The sequence below is a fragment of the Loxodonta africana genome, chromosome 6 (genome assembly GCF_030014295.1).
Source record: "Loxodonta africana isolate mLoxAfr1 chromosome 6, mLoxAfr1.hap2, whole genome shotgun sequence".
Lineage (NCBI taxonomy): Eukaryota > Metazoa > Chordata > Mammalia > Proboscidea > Elephantidae > Loxodonta > Loxodonta africana.
This window is the reverse complement of record NC_087347.1, coordinates 51,348,177-51,362,083: the sequence shown is the minus strand read 5'-3', so window position 1 is coordinate 51,362,083 and position 13,907 is coordinate 51,348,177.

Here is a 13,907-nt window from a genome sequence, read left to right as displayed (position 1 = left end):
TGCCCCAGTGCAATGTGCATATAAAGGAGGTGCGCCACACCCAACCAGAAGTTGGAAGAGCCAGCAGGCAGCTCCATCTTAGTTATTATCCCTCTGCCAAGAGAATGACCAAGCACACAAGGCATCTCTCTCAGCCTGGTTCCCAAAATGACATATATGGCAGAGAAGCCACAGCCAACTTGCAGTGACATACAGGATGAGTGAGAAATAAAGCTCTGTTTGGAGATTGCTTGCTACCATACTACAACTGAAAGCTGATCAGTACACCAACCATGCACATAGTCGGGAAAAAAAGAAAAACAAAAACACTTTTCCTTAAACTTTAATTCATATCCTCGGAAAGAAAGAAGAAAAATGTTGTATTCATAAAAAAGAGTAGAAGGCTATAAAGAAGGAACTTTCATAGAATAAGAAGGTGCTCTTCTGATATTATAATCAGAAATTATTATAAGATAAATTAAAAATTCAATTGGAATTTTTGGGGAAAAAAAACTCCACCAAATAGAAAAGTGCCTATTTCACTTTTTAAGTTATATACATGAATTATTGAGATAAAAACAAAAATTAGGTTAAAAAAATAAAAAATCTATCAAGAAGAATATTCAACAATGGAAAATACATTGTGTATACATGTTAGCTCTATTAAAAATAATTGTTTGTTTTTAGTCTCTGGGTGATGAACAAGGTTAATGCTTTAATATTCTTGGCTGCTAACTAAAAGGTTGGTGGTTGAGCCCACACAGAGGCACCTCAGAAGAATGGCCTGGTGATCTACTCCAAAAAAAATCAGCCACTGAAAAGCCTTTAAAGCAGAGCTCTACTCTGACACACATGGGGATGCCATGAGTCAAAATCAACTCGACCGCAAACTCTTTTAATTAAATTTTTACATACAGAGAATATTTATACATACGTATGTTCTATTTCCTCTATTAAGCATATATCTGTTTATAAAATACAGATATACATTTTTCCATACCTGCTTAAGTAGGGAAGCTTAGCTTTAGGAAACCGATTGAACAAAATAATTATAGAGATAAAAGAACTGCACCAAGAAGAGGAAAGATACATCAGCACATCTTATCTTTCACAAAAACAAGGTGGGCTGTTCAGCTACCCCTTGCAAAATTATGACTATCTAGATAAAGTAAGAGGACAGCTGACTTTTTAAATTGCTACCATTGTAGACACCATCTCTTATCTCTTGAGAGATGACTAAGCAGGCTGACCCTACAAACACAGTCAGAGCTTATGAAGCATTTTCATGAAATAAACAGTAAACTGGGGCACAATATTCTTTACACAAAGAGAAGCAACACCATGGCTTGGACTTGGAAAATTTTACAGATGCAAATTTTTTTTTTTTTTTTAAATGAATGGAAACTCAATCCAGAGAATGTAAGCATTCATAATCACAAGCAGCTCCTGTTTTCTGGGACAGAATCAATTACTTAAGAACCCAGAATCTACAACTTCTTCTGGGTCTGGTAAAATTTGACCATAGTAAGTAAAGGAATACCTATGGAGGGAACGAGAGAGATTTCAAACCACAGTATTTGTATTTTTCTAAATAACATTATATTACAATACTATGTTATAATTTTTGTAATAATTTTAACTGACCTTAAGCTGTCAAAAGATTTAGGAAATGCTTTTGTAATGAAACAGTTAGGCAAATTTAATTAGTTTTGTAATCAGTTTCTTAAATGTTCAAGACAATGCAATTTAAAATAATTTGTGATTCAGTAGTCATGTCAATAGTATTTAAATGTTTGAAAAAATGTTTAACAAATACATTTTTAAATTAGGTATTACATATAATATAAATAGTAGTTATATACTTCTCCACACATACAAAACAATGCCTCTTGGAAAAAATAATAACCCTAGCGACAATAAGTAAACATGCAACAAAAGCACAGCTAAGTTCCCAATGGTGATAGTACACTGGGGACACACTGCTTTTAAGATACATGTCTATGGAATACCCAGGTAAAGAGAGCCAGTAAATAGTTGAAAATACAGATGATATATCAGTGCCAAGATAGTTTATTGCTGTTGTTAGTTGCCATTGAGTTGATTCCAACTCATGACAACCCTATGTGTGCAAAGTAGAACTACTCCATAGGCCCCTGGTGGCGAAGTGGTTAAGAGCTCAGGCTGCTAACCAAACTGTTGGCAGCTCAAATCCACCAACTGCTTCTTGGAAACCCTATGGGGCAGTTCTGCTCTGTCCTATAGGGTTGCTATGAATCAGAATCGACTCGATGGCACCCAACAATAACAACATTAGGCTTTCAAGGCTGTGGCCTTTCAGAAGCAGATTGCCAGGACTGTGTTCCCAAGTGCCTCTGGATGGGTTCAAACTACCAATCTTTTGGCTAGTAGGTTGTGCCACCCAGGGACTCCTGCCAAGATAATATTTATAGCCAAAAGAGTAGATAAGAATAATCCACGCAGTGGACATTTGGAAGTCCCTTGATTATAGTTCAATCTCAGTCTTTCTGAAACTATCTTGATGCCCCTGTCCTCAAACATGGTACCATATAGTGGTGAACTGACAAAACTCTAAAAGATCAAGACCTAGATTCAGATGACTTGGGATAAACTTGCTGGTATTGAACTTTCTATGCAATCTTAAAGATATATTTTACATCCCTTGGCTTCAGTCGCCTTATAAATAAAGTAATTGTGTTGATGATTTTTAAGGAAACTCCACCATTCAATAGTCCTATGAAATCCTATGTCAGAACCAGCATGTTGTTGCTGTTGTTGTGTGCCTTCGAGTTGATTCAGACTCATACTTACCCTATGAAACAGAGTAGAACTTCCCAATAGGATTTCCTATGCTGTAATCTTGATAGGAGCAGACTGCCAGGTCTTGTCTCCACAGAGCCACTGATGAGTTTGAACCAAAGAACTTTCAGTTAGCAGCTGAGTGCTTAACCATCGCAGCACCAGGGCTCCTTATAACCAGCATAGAACTTCTAATTTAGCACTGATTCCAAGTCAGAATTCAACTACCATACATTTAACGTTTCCGTATCACAGTAATGTTTTAAAAGGAATTGGGCTGCCTAGTGTTGAAGTAGTGCTGAAGCACTACTTTTAGCAGCTAAATTTTTAGCTGTAATATTATCAGTAGCTTATTCTAACAAAATATTTTTGTCTACATTGTTTAATATATTTTCACCTGGAAAAACCTTTACGAAATATGTAATATGAAAAAATTTAGTAGCTTGGAGAGACAACTACTTGTTCATCACCATTTGTCATGTCTATGTTCTTAGAGTTGACTGAAGATAGATCCCATCATTTAATAGATGCATTCCCTTTAGTTAGAAACTATTCAGCTTTAATTTAGTATTACTAAATTCAGTCAATAAGTTATAGGGACATAGTTCAAACTATACCCAAAAACCTCAAACCCATTGCCGTCGAGTCCATTCCAGCTCATAGCAACCCTATAGGACAGAATAGAACTGTTCCATAGAGTTTCCAAGGAGCGCCTGGAGGATTTGAACTGCCAGCCTTTTGGTTAGCAGCTGTAGCTCTTAACCACTACGCCACCAGAGTTTCCCTTTGAACTATAAATGATACTTTTTTGGTCACTGTAATTTTTAATTTTTTTTTTTAACATCAGCGTTTTTGTTCCTTATAGTTTTTGTTCATTATTTTTATTGTCAAAGATAAGGAACTTAGTATATGCTCTCAGCTCACAAAAAAATGATAGACTTACATCTATCATTTTGATGATTTTTTGCTCATTTGAATTCAAAAGGCCTTAGGTAACATGCTTTTTCTATTTGATTAGCTCCCCAGAGAAAATGAAAGCCTGAAAATCTTTGCACTTGTGTCGAAAATCTTTCCTTGCACTTGTGTCAGAAAGCTGGCTGCTTAAATAGAAGAGCATAATTTACTATAAAAGGATAACTGAAATTATTCATTAAAGGAATAAGGTACATTTAGAAATGTCTCTTTTAGCTGAAAATTTTCATCTAATTTATTCAACTATATTTCTGAAACAAAGTATTATTGTATTCCTAATACTTTTTTTAAGGAACCAAGTGCATTAACTTCTATTATTCATAGTTATCCTTCTAGTTTTGAAATCAGAGTGTAATTCGAACTGACCTGAGTTGAATAGTGTATAAAAAAAAAAAAAAACAGGCAAGTGCTTTTACTCTCATCTCTTTATCCTGACCACGTCTTGCCTTCAGAGTTACCTCCCGGCAGTATTTGAATACGAAATGCAATATCGCATACTTTCAATCTCCCAAAAGTGCAAGGCATTTCAGGTAGACTAACAAAGAAAAAGGCTGTCTGATCCTTAAACCTGGTGGAATCAAGAATAAAAAGAAAAGAAACATACCTGTGGATAGAGAGAAGATAAGAATTACCACGTGACAATAGAAAAAACAGATTTTACTTCTGAATCCATTTCTGACACCACTTTATAGCTCTGTTGTGTGTAGTATTAGATGTTTCTACAATATCAAGCATAAAGAAAAGTTGCAAGAATAGTACAAGGAACACTTTGCTTTGTACCTATATTCAATGATTTTTATATTTTGCTAAATTTGATTTATCATCCCTTCCTCTCTCTCATCTCTCCTACCCACCACCCCAGGGTGCACATGGATGTGCACAGATACACGCATATATATGATTTCTTCTGAAATTTTGAGAGGAATTTGTGGACACCATGCCCATTTATTCACAAATTCTTCAGTGTGTATTTTATAAGACAAAAGCATTAACTTAAATAAACACAATTCAATAATTAAAATAATAAAATATAACCTTGATTCAGTATTATTATCTAATCTACAGCCCATAACTGAATTTCACCAACTGACCCAATAATACCCTTCACAGCTATTATTTTTCACCAGACCAAAGATATAACATCCTGGAAAAATGTATATATACCCTGAATATAATCATGAGGAAACACCAGACAACCTAAACTGAGTGATATTCCTCCAAATAAAAGCCTTAATTTTTCAAAAATACCAAGGTCAAGAAAAATACTAAGTTTGAGTAACTGCTCCAGACTAAAGGAGACTTAAGAGTCATGATGACTAAATGTAATACGAGATCCTGGACGCCAGGGGTTATACAATGGTGTTTAGGTATTATCTAGATCTAAAGCACTTTGGGAAACACTGGTGGTGTAGTGGTTAAGTGCTACAGCTGCTAACCTAAAGGGAAGCCATTTGAATCCACCAAGCAATCCTTTGAAGCTCTACAGGGTAGTTCTACTCTGTCCTGTAGAGTGGCTATGAGTCGGAATCGACTCGACTACAACAGGTTTTGGTGTTTTTAAAGCACTTTGACCATACTATAACGTCATAGCTCAATTAATTTGAGTTGATAAGTACTGAGTACCTACCTGCATATAACATAGAAATATTGCTATAGCTCTCTATGCAGTGTGATCTTTGAATTCAATTTGAGTAATAAAAATTGAACTTAAGAATCTAAGAAATAGAAATTTACCAAAACTGCAAAATGGGCAAGAATCAGTCCTGTTGCCACAACTGTTCTAGAAAGATAAGAACATAAAAGTTTCAGCAGTTTGCTTAAAAGCCCTGCTGTGTGGCTAAATGTGACTTTATCCTGCGCATTTTATCCAGTCCCTACTCATTCCTCTCTTTAGAAACCCTACCCCAAATCATGCTTGTGCCAGTCCAATCCAGAAAACCTCCTCTGTACCTTCCATTTCTAAAACTTCGCACTTATTTTCTCACAAAATTATTAATAAGGCCAACTTGTTTTTTGGTAACAGTTTTCCTAGTGATCTCTGGGGCGGGGGGTGGGTAGGGTGGTCTTTATAATTATATGAGGCTGCACTGAGACTTATCTAAGACTCTTCACTAGCATGGTCCAAGACCTTTGTCTTGGGAATCTCTGGCACTTCCAAGACCCCTTGCCCCAACCCTACCAGCAGCTTTCCCTAGGCTGCTGTGGTGAATAACTTTCCATCAAAAGTTACGATCTCTGATCTTGATACATGCATATCCTGGTAGGTTCATTTTGTATTCTACAAATTTGGCCTTTAAGGAATATTTTATATCTAGCCAGAATTAACTACTTGTTTACATTGATAAATGCTGCCACACATTCATTTTTGCATCCTAAGTTGTCACTACCAACAAATATAATTTTTTTTTGTGCACTTATAAAGGTAGGAAACAGACATACTCTCTAGTTATCTGTTCTCCAAATTTGCCTTGGGAACTAATGAGAAAAAGGTCTTGTTAAACTGTCATTTTAGACTTCTTAAAACAAACTTTGCTTTGGGTCACCCATCAAAACAAGTTAAGAACCTACTTTCATCTTGTCTTGTGTTTGAGGAATTTATTCTTGGAACCCACAAATTCTGACTGCCAGGGGCCAATAATTGTTTAGTTAGTGTCTAGAGGTGGCCTGATCATTGGGATTGGGGGGAGGTGTTAATACATGGAATAGTGTAGTGTACGCAGACACTTTTAACCAACTGTATTCATGTGCTTCATGAGTCTGTAGAGTAGTGAATGTAACTACCCCCTAGCAGAGTTTTAGATTCATGTATGAGTTCTTTACTTCATGCACCTGTTCCTCTAAATGGCATAATATTTTACAAAGGACAATATGGAATTATAGTAGCCATTTGGAAGAATGTTTGACATGTCTAACATTGTAAATCTTTAGGTAAACAAGATACTAAATATCCACTGATATGCAGATCCTTAAAAGAAATACAGAGTTCAAATTAACATACTTAACCTCTTTGGCAAAGGTTAAAAAGAAATTCACTTCAACAGTTCGGCAATTTTTTATAAAGATAAGCATGCATTACCATAAACCCATTGCCGTTGAGTCAATTCCAACTCATAGTGACCGTATAGGACTGAGTAGAACTGCCCCACTGAGCTTCAAAAGAGTGGCTGGTGGATTTGAACTGCTGACGTTTTTGGTTAGCAGCGTAGCACTCAACCACTACATCACTGGGGTTTCCAATATGACCCAGCAATTTCAATTTATGCAATTTCCCAGAAGAACTGAAAATACCCTTACCCCAAAGATTTGTACATCAATGTTCATAGACATACCAACACAAATTCCTGACCTAACAATTTTATACAGGGTGTTTAGTTAAAGAATGATCAAAGAAAACACCAGGCTGAGCATTCAGTAACCGTCTTTGTCTCAACTTTAGAATTTAATCCCTTATCAGAAGCTTAGCACAAATTTCTAGAGAAAGTACTAACTTCCTCCAGAGCCTACCAAATTGTCAAAGAAATACCTATACTTGTAGATTATACACAATTTTGGCATGTTTTGGGGAAAGAGAAGATGTCTCATGTTTGCTGTGCCCATTAAAAATAAGCAACAAGTACAAAAACTATTAGGACCTTTACACTTGCCAGAACAAATAGCTACCATTTAAAATGAGCTCTCAGGGTAATGCACACACTCTGGGAACTTGGCCATTCAGTAGAAATACAATCAAGCCACAAATATAAGCCAAATACATATTTTAAAAAATTTTAGTTGGCACATTAAAAAACTGAGAAGTGTGCAATTAATTTTATTTTATTTAAATAAGTGTTATACTCATTAACAACATTAATGAGATTTTACACTGTTTTTCTCTTTCTCACCAAATAGTCAAATTTGGTGTGTATTTTACACTTATAACACATCTCCATTTGGACTAGCCAAAATTCTAGTGATTAATAGCCACATATTTTATGGCTAGTGCATACGATGCTGGACAGTGAAGCTCTAGAAGCTACTGGAAATGCCCTGGCTGATTGTTATTCCAAACTACTTCCCTTTACATAGATTGCCATACAAGAACCATTCAGCTGTTATTGAGGGATAAATCTGTTAATATCATTAAAGAGCCCATTACAAAGGCTTATAATTCAGCCTCAAATTCTGAGAGAAACATTGGAATAATCTGGGTGACAAATCCATGAAGATAAATTTGGTGATGCCAAAACAACTGATTGCTGGCACTTAATAGCCTAAAATGGATATTCATCAAAATTATTCACAAAAATTCCTATGGTGGAAAGCAAAGTTGGTTACCATCATAAGCAATCCATTTACCATATTCATTGGTGAATATAGATGTGGCTGGCTTATGACTCACTCATAATCAATATAATTTTGGGAAAACTCTGAATTACTTGGAAATATCTCCAAGTGAATCTTCTTGAATCTTGAATCTTCTGTAAATTGACTTAGTTAAGTATTTTAAGAAGTTCATTCAGTATACTGTCTTGCCTTCAAGAAGTTAAACCTTCCTTTTCACAACATCTCTCTTCTCAGCTGTTGTAAAATATTCAACCTGAAAGTGTGGTGTTTTGGAAAACTTAACAAAGAAAAACTGCCCTTGAACCTTGTTGGAAAGGACTTTATCAAGTACTATTGACTACACACATAGTAGTCAAGCTTTAAGGAATTGACACTTTGGTCCATGTTTCACAATTTAAAAAGTTCAATTCCATTTGGCAATCCAGACTTTCAGTTGGCCTCAAGATGAGGATCTCCAGATATCCCCCAGAACTAAATGACATCACAAAGCAGAAAACTTCCACCAGGACAACTGAATCAAGCAGAGGATTTTATATATATATATATATACACATATATATATCTCTCAACAGTCTCTACCCATAACCTATGTGACCGAATCCAGACGCTCAGAAGCACAGATAGTCATACTTTAATCTGCATTCTCTTGTTCTCTACTTTCCTAGCTGTTTTCTTTCCGTTGCGTTGGTTTAACGTTCTGGATGGCTGAAATACATGTTACCCCTTCTCTATTGCTCCCTTAATGTCCTTATTATTATTATTATTGTTTTCATCATCAGTAGTCCAATACCTGGTTATGATTCACTTACAATTTGGCTAAAACACACAATCAAATCAAAAATCAGGTTGTTCCCAATTTTCTTGGAATGTCATCCAGTTCCTTTCAGTATCAATCTCATCTATGGCATTAGCTGGTTACATGACTATTTGTATTCAAACACTAGAAGTCAAATACAACAACAAATCAGCGAAAAGTCTAAAGCTCCCTATCATACAATTCTTGGAATTTGCAGTATATGTCTCCATCAACATAAAACCTGGGGCCTTTCAAAGGAGCTAGACTTTGTAAGTAAACATTCATAGAAACAGAGACTGCTAAAAAACTATAAATAGATTGAATGCAAGTACAAGCTACTTCACTTACAGATCTTACAAAAAAGGCTTACTGAAACTCTGGTGGCATAGTGGTTAAGTGCTACAGCTGCTAATCAAAGGGTCAGCAGTTCGAATCTGCCAGGTGCTCCTTGGGGCGGTTCTACTCTGTCCTATAGGGTCGCTATGAGTCAGAATTGACTTGATGGCACAGGGGTATTCAAACTTAATTTCATGCTCTTTCAGATAGACCTACCTGTTCTCTCTAATTCTAGCTGTCTGGTGCCATACCACTCTTGCCGAGCAATACCAAAATTACATAGCACAAACAATCTCATGAGAGTCTTTTGGCTAAAACTGATCATTGAGTAACCACCAATGTCTGATACTCTATTTCCTGCCCAGAAGACTTTTTGCTACCATGTGCAAATTGAGAAGGGGCTTGCTATCTCATTAAACCAATACTTGCTTTCTGATAATCCCTGATATCACCCCAGGTACATATTGGTCTATCAATTTCTGCTCTTGAAAAGAAAGAGATCTTCAGATAACTTAATTCAAGAAGAAGGGTTAGGCTTTGAATAAGACTCAGATCTTACCCACTGATGTGTAATTCTGAACATCTGTCTTCTATACTCAAGCCTCTTCATCTCATACTTTATTGGAGGTTCAAATACCATGAAAAATTCTCATTATTATGGTTCATAGATTGGTAAGAGAGCTAGACAATCCCACTCAGATCATGTATTTCCTCACTCAAGAAGTTCACAAGACTGTACAGGTGGCGGTTCAAAACACAGCAAGTAGCTCTGTATATAACATTGTCCTCTCAAGTTGGAGCATGTAATGTCTCAAGGAAAAGTGTTGTACCTGAATTTCTATAGGTTTTTCTAGGATCTTTAATGCTACTAAAACTAACTGAGGAAAAAAAGAAAAATAATCAGAAAATTAGGTAATTTGGCTAGTACTATTATATCTAGTTTTTCAAGATCTTCAAATTGAGGTTGAGATCCATTCTCTTGATTTAATTGGTGCACACTAGCCTCCCAGATAAGAAGTGGACCACAAAGTATCATCATAATCTTTTTTTTTTTTTAAAGTATTGTTCTATGTACCAGTCCTGAAATGGATGATCTCCATAGACCTATTTTCTACTTTTTCTTCAGATGATACAGCAGTCATTCAGAAGAAGCAACAAGAACTAGCTCTTGTTGAAACCCAAATGACTATCAGCATGACAAACATCAACTCCAGTATAGATCTGGATTAAGCAGCCTGACAGATGATTAATCTTGCAGCCTGGGCCAAAAGATGACTAAAAGAAGAGATGAAAAATAAAACCAAACTTAAAAATCTAAGAAAAATGAAAATTTACCAAGACTTCAAAAATCAAAGAACCAGTCCCATTTCCATTGGTCTGAAAACAAAGAATGTAAAATTCTGGCTTACTTTACAGCCCATTTGAAAGCTCCCAGCCAATTAATATTCCTCCCAGCTGCTCATTTTAGTCAATTCCTATACCCATATTTCTCCACAAATAACAGACTCACATAAATAACACACTCAAACGTCTAAGACCAATAGCAACAAGACACGCACATAGCAGCCTAGGAAAATAATGCACGAGGGGGTTGTGTGGTTGACTAAAAAAACATATAACACTACTGTTATTTGTGTAAAACCACGGTACATATTTCTTGGTTCGTTAAGTCCATTCCATAACCAACCAAGTTTTAACCCTCAGCCAAGTCCTCACCTTATCTAAATGCTTTGTAACTCTCCCTTTTTAGGCATTATTGAAACTCTGTTTTTAATAGCATTTTCTCTTGATAGAAAAATTATGAATAAACCCAGCTTACTCTTTTTTTTTTTTTTTTTTTACTCTTTAACATACACTTTGCTGGGATCTTTGTTGAGATTTCAGTAAATTATTCCTTGGATTTGTTTTTAGTTTATTTAGATTATGTGTGTTTACTATCAACAATTTTAGAAATAGTAGTTTTTACACATAAAAAGGAATATTTAGCAAAGCTGGGTGTCTTTTGCCCCAAATTATATCCATTACCATGTTTTCCAGAAATTTAGTTATATATATGCAATGTTTACCTATCTATTTATGCAATATATATATGATGTATTTTTGTGGAATATAATCATATATATATTTATTTGGGGATATATGCATAGCAATTTGTACAAATAACGGAAAACTTGATGAGAATTCATAATATATATCTAAACCTGGTCGACCGTAATTTCTCAAATGAAGAATCACTTTAGGAAACAGCATTAACCAGGTCACAAATGAGCCATAATGCTTTGAAAGGAGTAAACAATTTTCTAAACTGGCAAATCACTCATCTGCACAGTTAACCAAATTGTTACTAAAAATAGAAAACAGGGAAGAGACATTAGGAACTCCTAGCAAAACTCTCTTCTGAAAACCCTGGCCTTGAGTAAAGAGAATCATTGAAGGCATGAAAATGCAACAAGATGGTAAGGTGGAAGGAAAGGGTATTCAAAAAAGGCCTGTGTTTCTGACTCTTTTGTTAAGCAAGTCTTCCCTAGCTGCTCTGAGGCAATGCAGTTTACCTAATTTACCACCCAAAGCCATTTACAAATAAATCAAACAGAAGCTAGGAATGGAAGCTAAATCATCCATCATGCCTTTAAAGGCCTAGTCTACCTAAAAACAAACACCATTTAATTTCAGTTTACTGTAGCAGAAAGTGGAAATAACATGTAGTTATCATGAGCCTGGCTCTGCCCCCTGACACAGAGATCTGGTGCCAAGTCGCTGGGTGATTTCAATATTGGGGTTGAATAATCATTTTCATCATTCATTTTAAATGAATAGTGACATGTCATTAATTAGTATTAATCAGCCAATTACTACATAAGCACAGAGAGAATGGGGTCCACACATGGCTCATTAGGCTTGTATCACTTAAGGCATGAACTGGAATTTTAGATTCACTATTTACAGAATTGTATAGAAATAATTCATTTAAATTTTGTCTAACATCATGTGAAACAAATTTTAAAAAACACATTTTAAGTAAGTTTCCTAAAAGAAGATGAAATATTAGCTTTGGCCAAATAACCCTGACTATTTGTTTTTCTACCAGAGAAAGAAAAATATTTCTTATAGCAAAAGAAGTACTACAGGTCAAAGAATAGATATCACATATGAAAAAAAAAATCCTGCCAACAAATGAATGTCTCCACACTCCTTATTTTAAGGAGAAATATTTCCAAGAATTTAAAATAAGAAAAAAACTGTCTACTTCTGTATTTTCTGTGTATCCTAGGAATTTTCTTGAAAATAAATTAAGAGAGCCTGTTACGTCAAGGAAAACAACTGATATTTCTTGCCAAAAAAAAAAACTGAAGTTTTCAAGCAAAACGTAGAATTTTGGAAGACTTATATCCAACACTATGAATCTGACAACTTCCCACTACTTAATGACCCTTCTAATGGATTTGTGATGGGTTTTAACAAATGCTTTTATATTGTACAATTAAATTTGGAATATTTGCCTCACTCAGTGACCCAAAATTTTCATAATGACCAAAGCAAATGGATTTTAATGTCACAGAGTACAGAAAGTTTATTGATACAGTTTCTGATTCCACATTGCAACTAACCTTTAAAACGATCCCTCTGTCCCAAGTGGTGGTTGTAATATCAAGAAAAGGCTTTGAAAATATCTCCACCTTTTTTCAACTCTGAGGCTGGATTCTCTTCAAGTACTTCAATGAAAATAACATATTGCAATAGACTAAATGCAGATATGAGACTCTGGATGTTTTCTATTATGCTACCCATTAAGGAGATCTGCAAAACTATAATTAAACAGTGGTATTCTTATGGTAGGCAGAATTCTCAGGCGGTCTCTAAGATTCCTGTCCACTGGTATAAATGCCCACTATAATCCTCTGCCCTTGAGTGTGGACAGAAGCTGTGAATATAAAGGGATACTCACTCCCTTGATTAGGTTACATTATGTGACAAAGATGATGGGATAGTCTCTCCACTGATTACAATACCTTATATAGGACCCCTCTTAGTAGACCAAAGAGAGACTATCCTGCTGGCTTTGAGAAAGTTGCCCTGTTATAAGAGGGTAACACGGGTAGGAGCTGTGGGTGACCTCTAGTAATTGAGAGCAACCCCCAACCAAGAGCCAACAAGAAAACAAAGAACTTAAGACTGCAAGAAACTGAGTTCTGACAACAACTGAAAGAGCTTGGAAGAGGCCCCCAAGCTACAGATGAGATTGTAGCCTCAACCAAAAACTTAACTTCAGACTTGTGAGACTCAGAGCATGGAACCTAGTTATGTTGTACCCATACTTCCTATCTACAAAAACTGTGAGCTAATAAAATGGGTGCTGCTTTAATTAAGCCACTAAGTTTGTAGTACTTTGTTACACATAACAGACAATACACAATACTTTTTGGTTTCATAAATGAGTTATTTTTCATAAAAATAGGTTATTTATGTTCACATGTAATAGGTATATGTATTAGTTTTCCATTGCTGATATGATAAATTACCACACATTAAATGGCTTAGAACAATACTCATTTATTATCTCTCATTTCTGAAGGTCAGAAGTACAGGCACAGTGTGGCTCAGCTGGTTCTCTGCTTGCAGTCTCACAAGACCAAAATCAAGGTATTGGCAGTCTCCTTTCTGGAGGCTCTTTGGATAAATCTGT